This window comes from Schistocerca piceifrons, chromosome 1 (genome assembly GCF_021461385.2).
Source record: "Schistocerca piceifrons isolate TAMUIC-IGC-003096 chromosome 1, iqSchPice1.1, whole genome shotgun sequence".
NCBI lineage: Eukaryota > Metazoa > Arthropoda > Insecta > Orthoptera > Acrididae > Schistocerca > Schistocerca piceifrons.
This window is the reverse complement of record NC_060138.1, coordinates 509,652,557-509,675,494: the sequence shown is the minus strand read 5'-3', so window position 1 is coordinate 509,675,494 and position 22,938 is coordinate 509,652,557. Positions and strand designations below refer to the sequence as shown.

General features: G+C 42.3%; 1 protein-coding gene across 2 annotated transcripts in view; it reads right to left on the bottom strand.

Annotated features, from left to right (window-relative positions):
- The window catches only part of LOC124796652 (nardilysin-like), a 381,435-nt gene that overhangs the window by 139,195 nt on the left and 219,302 nt on the right, over positions 1-22,938 (bottom strand). The gene's annotated exons all lie outside the window — the stretch shown is intronic.

Sequence of the window (22,938 nt, the reverse complement as noted above, 5' to 3'; positions counted from 1 at the left end):
TGAACCAACTGTGCCTGTTTGGAGATTTCACACAATATACCACACAGAAGTTCAATGAGATGATACAGCTTATGGATGGCACAGCAAATTAAGTGATAGTGTATGTTTGTGCACCGTGGAAACACAACCTGCAGGGAATCTGGAATACGTGCAAGAGATGTACACCAAAATTCCCCCCCCCCCCCTTGGGGGGAGGGAGGGGGGGGGGGGACACAAATTGTGAGAGTTGTATGTTGCAGATACTGCAGAGAGTGATCTAGTGTATTCTATGCAAATGACATTATGTGAAACTGTATCAAGTATTGTTACTGGCAATTGCTGAATTACTCTCATCTTCACTGAGTTTCATGATAGAATGAACCTATTTTCCATGGAGCTTTGATCAGTGTTTTATTACAATACCTAGCCTGATTAACAAAATTTGCAATTTCATTCTTTTTTTCCAGCTATGTTTTATCTGAAAATACAAATCCGATGTTCACAAAGGGAACCTATGGGACTGATGGATGGTACAAGAGTATTTATAAATATTTCATGCTTTTTACGTTTTCTGTAATATTTTGGGGTACCAATTTAATCTCTGAATTTAAAGAAGTTAATTATCCTATAAATTCCATTTCTTTGATTTGACTGTAACTGACAATGATTGTGCATTATGCAATATTTCGTTATATAGTCTTCTAATAACATTTTGCAATCAATTGAATGATAAACTGTTACAAGTTTCCATAAAAACAGTCACAAGGAAGAAAGTATAAGGTCGTTTTTGGAATGTGACGAGCATCATACACTTTATGGAAACTCCATTTCAAAATTATGTTCAGTAACATAAAATTATTTTATTTTTATAAATAATGCTGTAAAATACAAGTATATCACTGGTGTTTCACACCAGAAAGTGTCTTAGATTCACTTTCAAAGAAATTAGTCTTGTCTTGAAGGTGGATTGGGCAAGTCTTGTTTTGGAAACGGAGTAACCAAGTCTTTGTTTGGAACTGGGGCAGAATATATAATGTTTTTAGAGTTGCATATGGTAGTGTGAATTAGATGTGTGCTATGTACATTTTCTATATTCCAAATTGTGATTTTCAAGAAAAATCTGAAACAATTTATAATGTTATAATGCGAAAGACTGCCTTTATCAAAAAAGTGCAAATTGGAAGGACTTGAAGTTGATTGTTTGGCATGTGATAAGTGGAAATAACTAACATCCCAAAGCCAAGACCTGAAAATCATACCCTAGACATTATCGAGATGACTATCAGAGCAGCAAATAATCTACAAAAACAAGGTAAGTACTAAATAGGCTTGCTACTCATTGCAAGAGTAATCATAAAACCAATTTTCTGCACTACTGCTCCCCGTTCTGCTCAATAATGCTTATGCAAATACATTGTCACCCAGTACAGCTCCATGCAATTTTTCTTATGGCATTACATAAACATCATATATTTGCCCCTCTAAAGTTATGTAATATGGAACATCTGCACACAAGGATTGTGGATGTAAGTGTTGATATACACCATGACAATGTAAGTTCTTCGCAGTAAACTGAAGATACAGTTAACAGTTTCCACGCACTTGGTTTACTCCTGAAACTCATAATTACAACATGTGCCAGTCACACATGTGATTTCAAATTATAAGGTAACTGCACTAAGAAACAGCTGTATGTAGTATTCTTCTGAATCAGCCCTTAACATCAGCATACCCTCTTTCCTGTTCAATTGTCCATTAATATGCTCTTGGAGAAAAGAGCACATTTCTGGAAACACCTTTCCATGTAGGCTTGTTACATGGATGTGTTCTGTGGCACTTTCACATACTAATACTCATGGATACCATTAAGTGCAATAATTACAGCAACATCAGCAAACTACTTTTACACACAGTATGGCTATTTTGTATTCAGATTTTGTTACACATACAAATTGATATCTATTAAATAATTTTCTTATCTGTGCAATTTTCATTCTTTCCCAAGTAGAACAGAGCACTCTAGCAACTATCAAACAATATTCACATAAGCTAGTTCCCTTTCTCTCAGCTCTCAATGGAACACAACCACTGCAATGACCACGTCACTGGCCATGACAACTAGCTCCTCTATGCTGGCTACATGCATCTTTACTCAATGTCTCATGAAAAATAACATGTGCCCTCTCCTACTGACTGTAATAGAGAAAAAAATCCATTGTGACTAGAGATGTCACAACATGTTGGAACATACAAGGGAAGAGTTAATACAGCATACTGTCATATTTCACATCACAATCAGTAGCCATATTGAGCATATGTAATCTATGACTTAAACTTGGAGAGATTTAATGTATACTAACAATTTTGTTTTTTACTGTGTCTTTTGTAGCAGTTTCGTAGTCATATTCTGAAAACGCTGAGCTCCTAATGGATAATATTGTGCTCTTAGAATGCAAACTGTGATATCAAAAGCTACACTGCTGAGCACATAACTTTTTTATCGGGTTAAGAATAGTAAACATTATTCCCTTGCTTATACTATAAAATTAATTGCATGATACAGAATACAACTAGAAAATAATTAATCTTCAGGCATTGAAATGTGAGCTACATAGCATAAAGCTTGGATTTTATACAAACTCAAAGTAAACAATGTCACATATGTTTTGGACATCGTTCTTTGACTTTTTAAATTATCCAAAGTCCTCCTATCCATGTACTAAGTGCATATTCCTAATCTCTATTGAAACTGTGTTGTAATCAATTCTCAGCAGCCCCTTTTGTATCGGAACCTAAAAAAGGTGTAACACTAAGCAGTAATTTAGTGTTTGAGGGCAGTATTTTGTGATTATTCTCTAACCAGTGCTTAAGTTACAACTAACAAGTTGCAGGAACGTTGTAATCTGTCATTGTCCAACATCTTTATGTCAGCCGAGCCTCCATCATCTTTGTCAATGGTCAGGTGTGCCACTCCCTTTATGCCTGCACTGTTTTTCACTCACTGCTGAGCAAACTGTCCTGATCTTTGGGCGGCTTGCATACATATGGCAAAGATGGTCATCTTCACTCAGTGTGTCAAAGCCATGCAACACACTCCCATCCTGTCCCATGAGTATGCTAGGACACTGTACATGTGCTGCATTCAGTAGCCCCTTCAGACGATCCCTTTACCATAGAAATTGTTTCTCATACTTTGCATTTCCCACCAGAATATCCATCTCCATGTGGACAAAGGGACCACCAGTTTTTTGATAAATCAGGCAACATATGCACAACTGGGCATACACACGTTGTTTCCACCCTCATGGCATCTGTTGGCCAAGGGGGTTCTACTCCTCTTTGTGAGTAGTTCTTGATCACTGCAAAGCATTATGTGGCTGATCAAGTTATTTGTCATCAGAAACTCATCTGCCACCAACATTTTTGGCCTTGACACCTTTACATTGTTTGGGTTTTCTATTTCTGATGAAGTCATGGTCATAAACTGTAGTCCCTTTCCAAGAACTGTACAATACCTGCACTGCATTTTCATCTGTATTTCAGCCAGATTTTGGGAGTGCTACAGACTTTCAGGTGCACATCACCCTTCAGTTGATCGCCATGTAGTGTTTTACTTGACCAGTCCAATTCTTGTTACCTCACATGCTGTTGTGAAGGACTAGATTGTCTCCAGACTGCTGGAGTTATTGAGCTAGTGAAATCTAGCACATGGCCCATTCCACTAGTCATCACTGAAAGTCCAGTGTTTCTCTCCAATTGTGTGGAGATTTGAAGGCTATAATTAATGCTCCATGACAGGTGTAAACTTACGCTCCTTCCCAGCCAGAAGACCTTCTCACTAAACCTGCTAGAGGGGAATACTACCCCAAGATCAACCTCACTAATGCTTACCGCCAATTACCTTTAAATGAGGAATCACAGAACAGTGTTGTCATTAATTTGCCTTTTGGATTGTGTAAGTACGAGCGGCTCCCATATGGCATTGCCTCGGCCCCCAAAATTTTTTAAAGGTTTCTGGAAGAGCTGACAATGCATATTTTAACTGTAACATGATTACGCTGCCCGGACCATTCATTCAAAACCCCTGCACCCTTTTTACGACCCTACAGCATACAGGCCTGTGTTCTTGACCAGAGAAGTGCAAGTTTTTTCAGATGGGAGTGGAGTATTTGGAGCACTGACTCACCAAAGAGGGAATCAGGCCCACTGATCAGTATGTCATCGCAACAGACTTTGTGCTCTGCCCGATGGTCTTATCCTGATGCCCACATAAGCATGTTGGCAAGCTGCTGAGGTTGGCAAATATGTATCAATTGTACTTCTATCCCCTGAATGTGTTCCTCCTAAAAGGCCTTTCACCTTCCGGATGGTGTGATTGCATTTGTTGGTGTAGTCTTCAAAAGCTTCTGTGTCGGCCTCATACTCCGTGTCATCCAGCAAACCCTGTATTGATTCACTGAGTGTGATCAGTTCTTCTAAAGTTTCCTGTAGGCACTCCTGACAGTGTCTGACTTCCTCTGCTGGCATAGAAACATTGAATGTGTAGCATTCAACCCTAGAACTGTCCACTTGTGCCTCAGTTTGGGCAGTATCGTAGCTCCAGTCTCCAATATGGCATGTTGTTTTTGTTTAGTGCCAATAGGGTGTGGCTGTACAGTCACCCCCATAATGGGATATCCGCTGTCATTAAGAGATGGTGCAGCTGTGCAGTATTCACCCTGAGCAACCCTTAGGAAAGTTCACTGTTTGCTAACAGATCGTGCCGCACTCTGCTAATGAATTAGGAGTCCCCTTTATATTGTGTGAATAATATGGCAAATGCACAATATTGCTCTGCCACCAACAAGCATGTACTATGTAAAACCACATACACGAACTATAGCCAGTAATGTCAGTGAGTGGAGCACAGCAAATGCCAAGACTTATCTGTATGAACCGAACATGACATGGCATGATGGTATTTCGAGATGTAAGTCTCAAAATGTTCTCCGTCAACAGTAATAACACATAATCTCTTCTTATAACACCAGGTTTTGGCACCAAATGGTGCTACTACTAATATTTCAAAGGAATTAAATATAATAACTCCAGCTCACACATTTATCCACAGTATCCATTACAGTTTCAATCACAATTACATACACATGTTGCCGAGGGAACAAAGTCAACAGTTTTGCATACAACACCGATGGTGTAAGAGTCTCTTATTCTCCAACAAATGTGGAGCCATTTGCCAATAGCCCCAGCTTTCTGGTCATGGCACCACTCCAAATGCAGCCATTTCTGTTGTGGTGTTAATTTTGGCCAATGCATAGGCATGCAATTCCCCAGTCCAGCTGTTGCTAGTCTCCAGTCACTGGTACAGAATGACACAGAATGCTGCAGAAAGTCCGTTACTTGTTCTTGGATGGCATATGCATATGTGATGGGGTTACATGTGCTCATTACACAATATGGCAATTCACCCTTGTGGTGGTTAGATATGGTCAACTGGAACCTTGGCAACAAGTACGTCTGGCTTCACATTCCCATATAGTCCAACATCAGGCCACTGTCACATCTGACTACACAACAGATCTGGATATTGCCCAGTTTTAAAAAAACACCCAAATGTAGACCCCCCCCCCCCCCCCAATGAAGTCCCCTTCAAACTCTTTCACGTGTTGATGTTGATATTACTGTCTCACACAAGTACTTGACATCTATGTATCCTTCACATAGATCATTCAACATCTGACAATGTTCATAACCCTTACACACACTACCAGGCTTGGTAATAACACTCAACACGGATAGATCAGATGTACTACGATGGTCCTTTTACTTGCCACAGAGAATTCCAATTCTCCAAACATTTACATACCAACTGATGATGTTTATATGTATGAAGTTACATTGACATCCAACCATGTTTGTGGGTGTTTCACTTTTTCTGTCACTCGACGTACTTCTATTCATTTGCAAAGTATTAATGTTACCACTAGCAAAATATGTAATGTTGAAGACAGAGTAACATGCCAGATTACTCATGTCATTCACCAACAAATGCGTGTTCACTGCATGGCGCCATCTATCACAAAGCGAAAAAAGTGGTCCAACTAAAACATTCATATTTATTTATGTACTACACGAATATGTAATAAAAAATGGGGGTTCCTATTTAAAACAATGCAGTTGATATCCGTTTGACCTATGGCAGTGCCATCTAGTGGGCCAACCATAGCGTCATCTGGTTTCCCCCTTCAAGTTAGACGAGTTTCGTTCTTCGTAGTTTTTTCGTTTGATCCAGAATGAGATTTTCAGTCTGCAGCGGAGTGTGCACTGATATGAAACTTCCAGGCAGATTAAAACTGTGTGCTGGACTGAGACTCGAACTCGGGACCTTTGCCTTCCGCGGGCAAGGGCTCTACTAACTGAGCTACCCAAGCACAACTCACGCCGTCCTCACAGCTTCGTTTGAAGTTTATTTCGTGAGATATTTGGCCCGGTCACTATCAATGGACCACCCTGTATTTCCACTGTCAATGGTGTACACTGAGTTGACAAAAGTCATGGGAATATCCTAATATTGTGTTCAACTTGTTTTTGCCCAGCTTAGTGCGGAAACTTGATGTGACATGGACTCAACAAGTTGTTGGAAGTCCCCTGTGGAAGTACTGAGCCATGCTGCCTCTATGGCCATCCATAATTTCAAAAGTGTTACCAGTACAGGATGTCATGCACAAACTGACCTCTCGATTATGTTCCATAAATATTAGATGGGATTCATATCGGGTGATTTGGAGGGCCAAATCATTCACTAGAATTGTCCAAAAAGTTCTTCAAACCAATCACATTTTGGCGACTCCTTCCATTCCCCTCCATCTATAGCAGCAGACAATTGGCAGCACTGACCAAAAACTAGTGATCAGCAAAGCGCCTGCCAGCCAAGATACCACCGCATGCCCCAGCACCCTCGCTGGTCACTTCTGCCAGAGGTAGAGTTTAGAATGCCACACTTTACGGACGCCATGCACGCTGAACCTTCACTCAACAACACAACACATCCCTGCCGCGCTCTCAGCAACTCATCTTGCACAACACCACGTTGCTCCAGTCATCGCCTGCCACACTCAGCTGGAGTATGCGTGGACAGCAGGATTTTGCACCATCATCCATTGTCAGTGTTTTTCTGACTCCCTCAGCCATATACCCTCAAAGGGCTTCCCTTGACTGCGACTCTACCAAGCCTGATGTCAGATGCACGGTTCATCCCTCTGATATTAAGACCATGAATACTGTGTGCATTGCAGTGTAAATAGTGTGGGGAAGTGCTAGGAGAACCAGCTGAGTTTACTTCATTCCATCCCTGGCCGTTTTAACACTCCTTCCATACCATGGCTGCAGCATGGAATGCTGGCTACCCTCCCCATGGTTCTAGCTGGCTATTCAACCACCCCTCTCATCCCACCCCAAGCTCCTGTGTTTTAATTGTACCCCTGACAACCACTGCGAACTATGGTTGTTGGTACCACCAGACATTTGGCGAGACCACCACCAACTGCAGACCATGCACCAAGTCCCCAAACTCCAGCAATGACCAGCAGCAGGCGCACCAAGTTGCTGTATCACTTCACAGTACCTGTTCATACAGAATTTGAATGATGCTAATTCCCCTCTCCACTACCTCATGGACAACAACTCTGATTTATGCATATTTCCCACAAATTACTCCTACATCCCAGTCCTCCCTCTACCCTCCTCACCATTTCCAACAACCTAGACATCTAAAGACATGCATACCTGCTCATTCGATTTAGGCCTTCAGTGTGGACTTCATAGTCACAGACATTTTGGCCGATGTAGCAAAGTGTCATTTAATCAACAGCACCTCCAATAAGTCAGTCCATTGCAGCTCCTGTGTTTTGCTGTGAAACAGCTAACGATTTCAGGCCTATAAGCTCAGCTCCCTGTCGAATTCCCCCTCCTCATCCAGCCGCCCTTTGCCCTCCAGAACATTCAGCAAGGCACTCTGCATTACACTGCCACTACACCTGGCCCCCAGGTTTTCTGCCATGCCCCCCCCCCCCCCCCTCCACACGCACACGCACACGCACACGCACACGCACACGCACACACACACACACACACACAACACAAGCACAAAATCACACTAAAGTAGTTTGAAAAGTTACTCATCACTAACAAACTTCACCATTCCAAAAGCCCCTGGGTTTCAGTTCTTCACCTTGCCCAAAGGAGGACAGTTCCTGGCATCCTTACAGCATTTACTGTAAATTCAATGCCCGCACCATCCCTGACCACTATCCCATCCCACTCCTTGGCACCTACAATGACACCATCTCAGGATCTGCTATCTGTAAGGCAGACTGCACAAAAGCCTACACACAAATCCCAGTCACCCCAGAGGGCATTGATAAAACAGCCATAATCACACTTTTCAGCCTGTTTGAGAAAGCATTTCTTGAAGTTTGGCCTCCACAATGCCACACAAACATAGCAGAGATTTTTGGACAACATCCTCTGGGCACACGGGGATGTTTTGCCCACCCAGATGGTATACTCATCTACTCCAGGGACCCTACTGAACACCAAGAACACTTATGAGAAAATTTCTCACCTGCAGAATTGGAATGATCCTCAACATGGCAAAATGCCTTTTCAGGGTGAAGTGTCCAATTCCTTGGACACTTAAGTCTCCACTTCGGGTTCCTGCCCCCTCCCCATAGAGTACAGGCAGTAGCGAACTTTCCACACCCTACTGCTTTCAGAGGCCACTGGCATTTCATCAGCTTGGTCAACTTTTTCTGGCGCCATCTTGAGGATGTCGCTGCCATCCACAATCCCCTTAGTATACAGCACTATGTGGTAATAAAAACAAATGTGTTCCCTTGGACCCAGGCCATGATGGGGAGCTCCAAAAAAAACAAAATGAGACCTTGCCAATGCAATCCTTTTGGCTTAGCCTCATTATAGTGGCCCACTCACAAAAGTGGCAGATGCAAACCAGATGCGTGCAGAACATCTGGTAACTGCTCACCTTCTTTTTGTCCTAGCACTCTAATCCACAACTTCACTGGGGAGTATATGACCATGAGTTGCTTGTAGTCCACAAACCTGTCCACTATTTCCGATCTTCAATCAAGAGACATGTCTTTACAATCTTTACACACCAATGTCCCTTCATCTCTGGGTTTTGCAGAAAAGACATAGAACACATGACAGCCGGACAGTTTAGACTACATGAGTGTATCTCACAACTCACTACTGACAACTGGCATGTTTCCAGCATCAATACCATTGTGACAGATAGCCTTAGTCCCTCTTGTGCTATCACCCAACCCTTAGACTGCAATGGCCTGGCTACTGCTTAAGAGGGTGGCCCATACCTGGCCCACACCCTTCAGAATGCTGACTCTGGTCTCAACCTCCAGCTAAGATCCATATCCAGCTCCAACCGTACACCCCCCCCCCCTCCACACACACACACACACACACACACACACACACACACACACACACACACAAACATACACAACTCCAGTTCACACATGTACACTTCGATATTGTCAGCCCACTACCCTCCTCCAATGGATGTTGATACCTGCTGACAATTATTGAGAGATTTATGCATTGGCTGGAAGCAACCCTCATCCCCGACATTTCAGCCAAAACTGTGGCTGCAGCTTTTGTCCAGACCCGAGTGTCCCGCTTTGGATGTCCTCGCAACATCACTATAGGTCACTGGTGCCAGTTCATCTTGGCCCTCTTCTGACCTCTGACAGCCACTTGTGGCTCCAATTTTTACCATACCACCAGCTGTGACCCTGCGGCTAACAGCATGGTCTGCTGCCCTGCCCCCAGTACTTCTAGGATTGTGGATTGCATGCAGAATCAACCTGGGAACTTCTACCAGCAAGCAGTTATATAGACAGCCATCGCCATTCCCAGCAATTTTTTGGAAGCGACACAACTTACTCCCAAAAGCAGAGTCTCAAGTTTCTTGCAGCAGTACGAAGGCTTCATGGTCAGCTGAGACCAACACTTCGGCAATGGCATGCTGAGCATCATACCTTCATCCACTGTGACCTCACATCATAAAAACATGTCCTGCTTCAGGTATACATTGTGCTTCACATGGAAGTGTACTAGCCGCCACTCCACCCTCAGTATTTGACCCCACACTTGGTTTTGCAACATGAGGACAAGATGGTCTCCATACGTCTAAACAGGGCCACAACAACTGTCTCCATAGACAGACTCAAGCCAGCTTACATCCTAGAGCCACCTATGACCAACGAGCAGAGCACCATCGATGCGGAGATGACTCCACCTACCACTGACCCAGTCACACCACCACCACCTAGATACAGTGCAAGCTAACACTGTCCCCTAAGCTGTTCCCGACATGCTACCGGCTAATGTCACCCCTGACGCAATGTCCAACACACCGCCAGCTGACACTGCCTCTGGCCCACTGCCAACCAACTATGCAACTGACACATCCCCCAGTGCCTGGGACCCTGATGTCAAAACCATACTGCCCTATTCACAGCCCCAGCCGACACCAACATTGTCCTGCTCCGACAAGTGGCTGCCACTCTCGACATAGTGTCATTACCATCTCTGCTAACATCTGCACCTGCTATCACCTGCACCACTGGAGCAGAGATGCTATTTCACATGCTCCCAATGCCGCGCACAAGACCTGCCGATACCCCTCCTCTCACCAGAAACCACAGCATAAGCATGGCACAGCAGTGATACCCAGTGCATTGCCCCCTTCAAGCATCCTCAGTTAGTTATAAACACCCCTCTGTGCAGTCGGCATCAGTGTTTTGCTCTCAGAAGGAGGGAGCTTTGCAGCAACTCCTTTCATTTGAATCCACCTCTACCAGCAGATGACATGCTGCACTGGCTGAAAACCAGTGACAAGTGATGTGCTCCCAGCAAAGGTAGCACTGCATATCCCCAGCACCCTCGTCGGCTATTTCCATCGGAGGTAGAACTTAAGACTGGCATGTTTTCCAGTCGCCACACATGCTAAACTATCACTTGTGCAGTCTCTTCTGTCGCTTCAATGAGGCAACACTTCCCAATCACGCTTTCAGCAGCTCGTCTCAAGCAATACCACTTGGCCCACATCATCGGCTGCCGCACTCCACCGAAGTATGCGTGACAACAGATTTTGCACTGGCGTCCAGTGTCAATGTTTCATCGTCGCTCAGTTAATGAGAGGGGTGCTACCACATCTTCCATATCACCATCCCGACCTGTGCTCCCTAGAGGGGCTTCCCCTGACTGCGGCTGCACAAAACCTCATACTGACACCCAGTTTATCCACCAGTATTAGCACCTGTAATACTGTGTGCAGTGTGGTGTAAATAGTGCAGAGAAGCACAGTGTTTGTCAGGGGTATCAGCCAGGTGTATTATAATTCTATTCCTGACCATTGTGACAACCCTTTACCGCCAAGCATGTCACTGAAGCAAGTTTCCCCACGCTGCCAGATGATGCTGAACAAAGTACTGTGAACCATTCATTGTCCATCTGTTCAAAGCCTCCACCACAAGCGACAACCTTTGATTAAGAGGTACTAACTACTTAAACTTTATTGTAGTTGTTAGCTTTTTGGAATATCTCCGAACCAGCTTGCATGCCTCTTCCAATACGTTATTTATCGTCATCTTTATTAATTAGTGTGGCTCTGTACGCATGTAGGCCGCTCAAAAGTATAGAATGGAACTTAAATCGTTTCTTCAGAGAAAAATTCTGGCCCAGTGACATGGAGCAATGTCATCGATAAATATTCCATCGCTGTTTGGGATCATGAAGTTCATGAATGGATGCAAATAGTTTCCAAGTAGCTGGAAATAACCATTTCCACTGAACGATCAGTTCAGCTGGGCCAGTGGATCAACTTCATTCCATGTAGACATAGTCCACACATTTTGGAGCTAACACTGGCTTGCACAGTGCCTTGTTAATAACTTGGGTCCATGGCTTTGGGTGGTCTGAGCCATACTCTGCTTGCATAGCTGATTAACGCCAAATTTTGCTGCACAGTCACAATGGATACATCTGTCACACGTCACACATTGATTTCTGTGCTTATTTTACACATTGCTGCTTGTCTGTTAGCACTGACCTCTCTATGCAAACGCCATTGCTTTCAGTTGTTAAGTGCATTGGCCATCATGAGAAGTAATGCCTCAAATTTGGTATTCATGGAACACACTTGACACTGCGGATTTCAGAATACTGAATTCCCTACTCCAAAATCAAATGTCCCACGCATCTGACTCCAACTACCACTCCACATTAATTCCCGTCATGTGGCCATAACCACATTGGAAATCTTTACACATGAGTCACTTGACTACAAATGGCAGCTCTGACAATGCACTGCCCTTTTATAAATTGTACAACTGATACTATCACCATCTGTGTATCTGCATATTGCTATCCCATGACTTCCGTCACCTCAGTTTATTATGTGCCATGTCCCTCATGCACCATACACAACAACCATTGTTAAAGACACACAAAGCTCATCTCATGTGGTGGATAGATGCTAACTGTAGGGTGGAACGGGCATGAAAAGTTTTTAGCAATGCCTGGGGACCTGAAAAATTTACTCATTGCTATCAATGCGAATATACAAGTGAGTTCTGCTTTATAAGAGGTAATTTGAAATAGTGTTATTTTTTGCATATAAATATCGAAAATGTTACCAATTTTCGATAAATGATATTGCACATCACCTGGCAAAGCCCAGTTTGGAAAGATAATGTGCGTACGAATTTGCACGCAAAACAAAAAGTGCATGAATGCAAGGACATATCACTGCACTTGATGCCCTGCTGCCACGCCATTAGTGGTCGGGAAAATAGTACTATAAGAAGAGACTACTGGAAAGGTGTAAGACAAGTTGGTGCTGTATCATGAGGCACTCTCCCAGTTCACTCCTTGCCAGTTTTCCTTGGAAGGATGATAGTGACCTGTGGCCACTGGTTGTCATTCATTTCCATAGTGCCTCAATTCATGATTGGCATCATCTTTCAATGTCCACTGAGGAACTGTGTCGTAAGCAGCCTTCCACTTGCTCAAGGCACCTGACACTGCACACTTTGTTCGAGCCGGTTGTTGCACTGGTGGCTTGCCCTTTGCTGTGGCCCCAGCACCAGCTGTACCTGCGGCACTGTGACAGTGAGTGACAACGGTATGTATATTGAACTTACACATGCCATCTCGGGAGATGCTCTGTCCCCTCCTGCTCACCACCCTTGCTGATCATCCGTCATACTGCGATGACAGTTGATGTGAAGTTCAATGACATTGGCCTGCCATCGAGGTAGGCAATATTCAGTCTGCCAGAATGCCAAGAATGCTGGCATCCTGATCCTGGTGGGAAGGAAAGATCTCCATGTCCTCCCCCATCTGTGACAGAGGCAGACTGCGGTGCTGAACTTCGCAGCTGGCGAGTATGGCGAGGTAGCCACCTCTCCCAGTAGTGGTTATCGTTGTCCATAGTATGCAAGAAATCTACAACAGACTTGTGCCAGACGTTACTTCACTTTAATCAAGGAATCAAGTGTGAATGTCATATACACCACTGATCCAGCTGACCATCTGCCTTGGGAGCTAAACGGCTGAGGTATTTATGAAGCGAAGTAGTGATTAATGTTTATCTGATGTCATTCATCATGATTGCATAGGACTTGTTATTATGAAGGTATCAGTGGGTTTCCTTCTGTTTTGCTTGCTTAAAGAGTTTGTTATAGTACAGAACTGGTTTGTAAAAGCTCTTGGCACCATTTGTTGCTTACACATTAGCCTTCCTTTTGTTACGTAACGACGGTGATGTGACCCTGTTAGGCTACTCTGACCCATTACATCCTGCCAGGCTCGCCAAAAATGACGATGTTGTGTTTTGGTCTGACTCAGTCTTGATAGTGAAATGTAGCGAGATAGCTTCAATCAGGAACTTTAAAAATTTTTACTGCCTCGTATGAGGTTGGCATACAACATATCCCTCTTCCCTAAAACAAATTCGTCTTGAATTTTTATGAAAAAACTTAACCTTTAATATAATAATCTTATTCCACTTACAGAATTCTTTATCAACTTATGCTATCCAACAATTTCTGTTCTCCTTTCCGGTACAACCAATTCTAGAGGGATTTCATGTGTGGGATTTATGTCTGCTTTCATTATTTCACTCCCAAGGAAAAGATAAACTGCATAAATTACTGCTAGTACTGTGATTATACAAGTGCTTGCTACATTGATGACAATTGTGTTCTGCTTTCACCCTCAGTGAACATGTCTCAATATTTGATCGACAGCAGCTTGTTCTTTTTCTTCATTAATCAAAGTTGTACTGTAGCATCTAGTGTGTAGTTTAGAAACTGATTACTCTGAATAGATAACCTGAAGGGAATTTCTGGCCAATACAATGTCAGTTTCACATTAGTAATTACTGCAGTCCCCATGATGGCTGCTGGTAGATGAAGGTCCCATTGATTAAATACCAGTAAGCTGTAATTCTACTCTTGTTATTCCTATAAAAGTCCTGTTTTTATTGAAGTTCACTACTACTATTTGTGACTCGTATACAGAATAAATCCAACAATTTCCGACACAGAGAAAATTTGTTTGTGGCTTCATAACTACCTTCTTACATTTTGGTGCACCCTTAATTCCCAAAGTTAACTGTACTTCACACAAATGGCTATCTGTTTGATCTACTTGTGCAGGACAAATAGTGATAATTTAATTAATACAATGGAAAATCCATGATGGAATGTGACAATATTATGAAAAGGAAAGTTGCTATTCACCATATAGCAGAGATGCTGACAATGACTAACGAAGGTCAAGTCCAGAATGGTTATGGGAACATAGAATATATTGCAGGGAGGGTTCCTACCTGCACAATTCAAAAAAGCTGGTGTTGGTGAGAAGGAGCCATATGGTATAGGCTGTGAAGGGGCCATTGAAACAAAGGATGTCGTGTTGGACAACATGCTCAGGAACAGGATGGTCCACTTGTTTCTTGGCCACAGTTTGGTGGTGGCCACTCATGCGGACAGAAGCTTGTTGGTTGTCATGCCCACATAGAATGCAGCACAATGGTTGCAGTTTAGCTTGTAGATAACATGAATGGTTTCACACGTAGCCCTGCCTTTGATGGGATAAGTGATGTTCGTGACGAGACTGGAGGAGGAAGAGGGAAAATACCTCTCGTCATGCCCTGAAATGAGAAATGCCCTGCCAACTATTCTTCCCTCCCCTCCCACAATGGTATTCCACCATCCACCGAAGTTGCGCAATATGCTCCTCCATTCCTGCACAACTGCTGCTCTCAACCCCTTACCTCATAGCTCATATCCTTGTAGTAGACCCAGATGCAAGATCTGTCCCATACATCCTCCCACCACCACCTACTCCAGTCCAGTCGCAAACATCACCTATTCTGTCAAAGGCAGGGCTACCGGTGAAACCAGTCATGTGATCTACAAGCTAAGCTGCAACCACTGTGCTGCATTCAATGTGGGCATGACAAACAACATGCTTCTGTCTGCATCAATAGCCAGCTCCAAACTGTGGGCAAGAAACAAGTGAACCACCCTGTTGCTGAGCATGCTGTCCAACACAACATCCTTTATTTCAATGACTGCTTCAAGGCCTGTGCCATATGGATCTTTCCTACCAACACTAGCTTTTCTGAACTGCACAAGTGGGAACTCTCCCTGTGATATATCCTACATTCCCTTAATCCTCCTGGCCTCAACCTCTGTTAGTCTTTATCCTCACCCTTCTAGCCCCTTCCCTGTTCCAATTCCAGCACTACACAGTCCTCATTCCACCAATGCACCCAGTCTTTTTACTTCTCTCCTTTTCTGCTAGCCCCCCCCCCCCTCTCCCTCCTCCCCCCTGCCCTCTGTCTAACCTCCTGACTACACCTAGCTGCCCTACCCTCTCTTCACCTCGTCCCTGCATGGTCCTCAGCAGCATTTCACTGTCTCCAACCAACACCCTGCCATCCCTCGCCTTCCCCGTCCCAGCCTCCCTCCTCCTTATCCCCACCCAGTTGCCACTCTCATCATGCACTGCTGCAAGAGACTGCAGTCATGTGCATCTGAGTTGCATTTGTGTGATTGCGTTCGTGTGTATGTGTGTTTGTGTGTGTGTGTGTGTGTGTGTGTGTGTGTGTGTGTGTGTGTGTGGCCGAACGTTTATTTTGTGACAGTCGTTTTATTGTGCCCATCTGCGACCCAGTGTCTCTGGTATATGTTTAGTAGCAACTTTCCTTTTCATAATATTGTTAACTTAACAACTAACTAAGGAACATGTGAAGACATGTAATAAATAATCCTTTTTCACATGCAATAGCTGTTGCAAAAAAATGTAAGGTGCTAGCATTGCAGTGCTTCATTGTTTATGTGCACTATGGTGGATAGCTTCTTGAATTTTCTCTAGTTCTATTCTAGCATCACTTACACTGTTTGCTAATTTTCTCATTAGCCTAGCTGTGCCTACTTTGTTGTTTTCAGATGAGGCTATATTATACCTAAATCCATATTTATGGTAATAATTGTGTCATTAGCATACTGCTGTAATTCCACTGTTAATTTATGCAATGCTTTAGTTACATTTAACAACCCTTGCTCCATACATATAATTTGCATCATATGCCAATCCATTACTGTTTCTGTACGCCTCGCTACTTCTTGCATTTGGCCGATTGTCCTATTCAAACTTGAAATATCATCACTATCTGATGCACCTAACACTGTTTTTAGCAGTTTCCCACCAGCATTCAGCTGTCCCCTGTTCTTCTGTACAAGAGAATATGGTACTGTACCTGTCACTTGCCGCAACTGTTCTCAGCTTATCATAGGAGAACCCAAGTTCATAACATTCATTTCGCATATCCCCTATCATGGTGCTCCATTTCATTTCCTTTAGTACTTCTAAAGATATATCTTGCAGTCTCCTCACTTTGTCCATTACCTCCCACATGTTGAATGTCAGTCTCAACAACCACCTATGATTCGTGAGGACTTCATCAGGCTGCTGCATGAACAAAACTCCATTCTGTAAAAGCTGACTGACAATTCCTTCTGCTCTAATGATGAGCAAAGTCATAACACCCACTATACTTCATATAGGCGTCACTCTTGCCTTCACCTAGAAGAAATAATTTGTATGTACACCCCACCTCCTTAGAAAAAACTGGGAATACAATAAAAATACCTATATTCCTATGTAAATTGCATGAATCAATGAAAAAAAGGAAAAAATCCTACTGTTACCTATGCATCTCCACATCCACAACTATATATTCCTTGACCTCAACCTGTATGGCCCAGTCTGCGGAATTTCTTTACTGGTTAAAATGGCTCTGAGCACTATGGGACTTAACTTCTGAGGTCATCAGTCTCCTAGAACTTAGAACTACTAAAACCTAACTAACCTAAGGACATCACACACATCCATGCTCCAGGCAGGATTCAAACCTGCGACCGTAGTGGTTGTGCGGTTCCAGACTGTAGCACCTAGAACCGTTCGGCCGCCCCGATCAGCATTTCTTTAGTCATTTGCTTTTTAATTCTAATATATGCTACCTCTGCCGGTACTTGAGGAAAGAAATCTATGGCCCTTGAAAAGGTGACTACTGAAGTTCATCTAGGAAATTGTAACTTACAGACAACTTTACCTCAACCATCTGGTAAGGACCCTGAAACTTCATCAAAAACTTTTTTGTCTTACCCTTGAGAGCATAAGGATTTGCAATAATGCCCAATTTGCAATAATGCCCAGTTTGCAATAATGCCCACTGACCTACCCAATACTGTTGTAAACTCCTCTTACTTAACCCCACACATTCTTGACATTCTAGCTCTTTTGCGTTAGCCCGTTTTATCTTTTGCCAGACTTGCTTTAGAGTTTTTGCAAATGCCATGATGTATACACCTTCTTTTCCCTACTTCGGCTGAATCACATCAAATGGAGAAGATATTTTTCATCTATATACGACCTTGTAAGGTGATAACCCTGCTCCTGTACGAGTTTTTGAATTATGGGAACAAATTACAAAATCTAAATATATGTCTCAGTCTAGGTGTTGAGAATTCACGTAATGCTTAGGATCTTAGATATAATCCAATAAACTCTTTCTGTATAACCATTTGTCCGTAGGTGGAATGGACTTGCCTGTGATTTCTTCACTTTCAGTAAGCGACACAACTGCTTAATGAGATCGGATATGAAACTTGTCTCCTGGTCTGTAATAATCATTTGTGGCACCCCAAATTTAAGAATCCAATGATTTACCATAGTGTGAGCTACTGTGTGCTTGCTTTCTGATCTTACCAGATACCTTGAGAAGTGATTAATAATTGTTAATATATACTTGTTATGATTCACTCCTGTAAAATGGACCCAAAATATCTGCTCCTATCATTTGGACTTTTAGTCTTTGTAATTGTATCTTTTGATGAGATAAATAAGCACATTATGCACAAGAAAAACAGCTTTTGAAATACTGTTGAACATCAGCACATCTAATTCTCAAGCAGGACCTTCCTGCTACTATTTTATCCATTGTTCTCTTACCCCCCATGACCCAATAACATATGATCATGTGCTTGCTGTAGTACTTCTGTCCACACAGCTGCTGGAAGTACAACATGCAGTCCACACTTGGTTGACCTATATAAAACCACACCTTGTATGATAAACTGTGGCTGTTTGCAATGAACTTGACAACCTTTGTCATTTGCTTGTGCTTTCTTCAGATCTCTTAGATTAAATCCAGAGACTTGCAATAGCCCAGTCTTCCTACTAAGTGGGTCTGCATTTGTGTGCTTAACACCCGGTATGTGACTCACACGGTATTGAAATTCACTTAGTTTCAAAGTGCACCTAGTTAGACAACTTGAAGGATCTTTTAGAGCTAGTAGCCATTTTAAAGCTCCATGATCAGTAATCACTGTGAATATCTAAAATTAGAAATACTGTATATTAATGCTAACATCTCCTTTTCGTTGGTAAAATAATTTCGTTCGGTCTTATTAAGCTGGCGAGATGCTTATGCACCTGGGTGTTCTCTCCAACCAATGATTTGCCCTAAAAACACTCACTAAGCTGTACCGCTTTCATCACATGACAATAAGAATTCGTTAGTGAAATATGGAAAAATCATAACTGGATCTGAAGTTAATATAACTTTTAAATTTTGAAATACTGTCTGACACTCAGTTGTCCAGCTAAATGTAATAACTTTCCACACTAATTTCGTTAGTGGGTGTCCCATTTCAGCAAACCCCTTCACGAATTTTCTATAGTAGTTTGCTAATCCAGAGAAAGATTGTAATTGTTTAATTGTCTGAGGGGCCAGAATGTCATGTATTGCTGATGTAAGATGTGAATCAGTTCTTACTCAATCTTGACTTATTATATGTTCCAAATAGTTTACTTGTGATTGTGCAAAGTGACATTTATCAATGTTAAGCGTAAGTTGAGCCTCTCTCACCATGTCAAATATCATCTCCAAATATTGAACATACTCTTCTGGGGTTTTTGCAAATATAATTATACTGACAAGATACACCATGCATTTGTTTGATTTTAAACTTCTGAGAACTCCATCTAATAAACACTGAAATGTAGCTGGTGCGTTTTTCAGCCCAAAAAGGATCCTGCAATGTTGGTAGTGACCAGAAGTTATTGTGAATGGTGTTTTAGGTCTAACCACAGGGTGTACCTCTATTTGATGATATCCACTTCTTAAATCTAGGGTTAAAAAGAACTTTCACTAACCAAAATTATCTAATGTGCCAGTAATATTAGGAATCGGGTACACATCTGTTGCTGTTTTTTCATTTAAGAATCTGTATTTGTAACAAAACTGGCATTTCTTTGTTCCTTCTGTTGACTTAATACCCACACTCATGATATTTGCCGACCACAGACGTCACTACTTTCTATAATCCCATCTGATAACTGATAATTCACCATTTCCTCTACTAAAGGCTGTAAATTCTTAGGTAGGCGATACTGTTTTCTAAATTCTAGGGGATGGTTGCCTGTTGGTATTCCATGCTGTTTAGTGAAGCAGGTAACACTTCCTGAGGATCGAACAAATCTTTATATTGTATTAACACGGATTCCACTGATGACCCATCTTCACCCTGAAGGTGTTTAACTTTTTCTTGCAATGCGGTATGTCGACAGTTCGCTCTGTTGTACCTTGTACCCCAGAACCCTCAATATCTTTCTCTTCGAGAACCTCTAACAAGGCTATCAGCAACCCCTTTGGAAGATTCACTTCATCTCCCCCAAAATTATCCAGACTTATCGGCACCACAACCTGACCATTAATATCGCTTTTATGCACTATACATCTATGTACAAAACAATGTTGCTTATCAAGCAGGTCATTACTTGTCAGTGGTTCTACCAAACATACTATACCCTGTGGACTGTTGCTATTTACTGGAACCCAGATTAGTTTTATTGTACCTGCTGGTACTATGTCATGCAAAAGAGCTTTTAATGCACTTATAAACATTTTATTCAATGCCACTTTTGCAGTGGATGCATCTTGTGATGTAGAAACATTTTCAACTGTAATACCCAACAGAAATAACCTACCATCGAGTACAATTGTCCATTGCCCAAGGTTGATTCTAGCACAATGCCTAACCACAAAATCTAACCCAAGTATCGCAGTGACACCTTGTCCTACAGGTGGCAACACTTCCATTTGCTCATGAAACCTTGTGTTTCCTATTTTAAAATGGAGACATATTGTCCCGACTGAATGAATTGCATTGTCGTCTATTGTGAGCAACCTACAGCTTGACTCTTGTAGTCTACTATTATCCACGAGTTCCAGATTGACAACTAATGTGTGTGCCACCGCATCTACCAAAAATTCATATGTTTCCCTTTCAAACAAGCCATCAACAAACAATCTGTCTCTGCATGCATGCTGAATGCACTTCTATTTAACGGAAACACTTCTCGCTGGAAAGAAGATTCCCTTTGTTGTTTAATGATTTCTTTTTCCCATTATAGTTACCCAGTTTCTTTGAACTATGCTCTTGTTCCTTATGACCAATCCATTGACAATTAAAACATTACAGTTGGCAACACCGTGCTTTAAAGTGACCATTTCTTCAGCAGCGATAATATTCTCTGTTTGACACAAACATTTCCTGATCTTCAGAGACTTAGTAGCATTATCTATCTTGCAGATAATGAGCTACCTGCAGTGCTGCTGCTACATCTTATGAATTTTCCATTTTCTCTCTGAGAGAAAATTCTGGAGAAATCCCTCTTACAAGCACATACCACACCCTATCCTCAGCCTCTCTCAATCAAACTGCATTAGCCGCCGGTTTGTAAGTCAACTCATAAGTTTGGGCATTCAACTTGCATGTCCTGTCCGAAAATGCTTCAACAGTCTCATTTGGCAGTTGTTTTCAAGTACTTAACTTCTCTCAAAAGAAACAAGCACTATTTTGTTTTCTATACTGTTGCTTTAAACCATTTGCCAACTCTGTTAATGTGTTTACTTTACGAAAACCTTATGGTACATGTTGTATATCTTAGCATCACCTGACAAGCTCAATTTGGCCATCTACAGTGATGTTTGTGCAGACCTGTTGCATAAGATGGCTGTGGATAACACATTCTGAATAAAAATAATGGCATCCTCAAATGTTTTGCTATAAAAAAGGAAAGTAAGAATAGCAGCTACAAGATCCATGGATCAATACTGCCAGTGGCATTTGCTCATTCTGTTCTTTTAATAATACAATCTGTTCTGTTAGAACTGATGCCATGTCCCTGTAGTAGCTGCTCATTTTTGCACCATATTTGTGCAGTTTCTCTTTCTATCACAATAAGCCTTATACACCACACAATATACATTATAATGAGTATGAACATTTACATATTACTTTATCACACTGAAACCCAATGACACTTAAATAAGATCTCTTTTGCATGATCATATTGCAAGTGGAATGTATTATGGGAACAAATCCATCACAAGGCACTCTGTGCCTAGACAAATTACAAACATTATTATCTATGAGTAGAAAATAAACTTTACCATAATTCGTCTTAAATTCAGGTACTAGGCTTTGCAAAAAGTAACTCTGAACTCACTGTATTGTTCTGGATATGGTCACCACCAAAACATACTTGTGTGAGAAACAAAGCTTTTCGGTGACTCACCCCAGAATTGTCGTAACTGGTATAGCTCTGTACAAAATGTTTCGTACAGCCTTCTGATGCAGATTCTGCAACATCAGAAGCATGACCACTTCCCCTGAGAATAATTTTGCAAGAGACGGCTCTGGGAGGGCGTAAAAAGATTGGTTCTGTGTCAGAAGACACACTCCCAGTTCGCTCCTTGCCAGTTTTCCTCAGAAAGATGGTAGTGACCTGTGATCGTTGGTAGCCATTTATTTCCATGAAAATGCAGGTAGCGTCTTGACTTGTGGTTGGCATCGTATGTCAATGCTCACTGAGGAATCATGTCATAAGCGACCTTCAGCTCGCTCAAAACACCTGACACCACACACTTTGTTCCACCCAGTTGCTGCACTGGTGGTGTGCAACTTGAAGTGCTCCCTGCATTGGCTTTATCTGTGAAGTAATGGCAGCGAGTGATGGTGGTGTGTGTACTGAACTTACACATGCCATCTTGGGAGGTGCTCTGTCCCCTTCTGCTCACCGCCCTACTTTGTCACCCGTCGTACAGTGATGACGGCTGCCATGTTGCCATGAGGTTCGATGATACTGGCCTGCCATCCAGGTAGGTCCTACTCAGTCTGCAGGAATGTGAGAAATGCTGAGATGCCCTGATCCTAGTGGGAAAGAATTCTAAGTCCTCCCATCTGCGAAATAGGCAGATTGTGGTGCTGAACTTTGTGA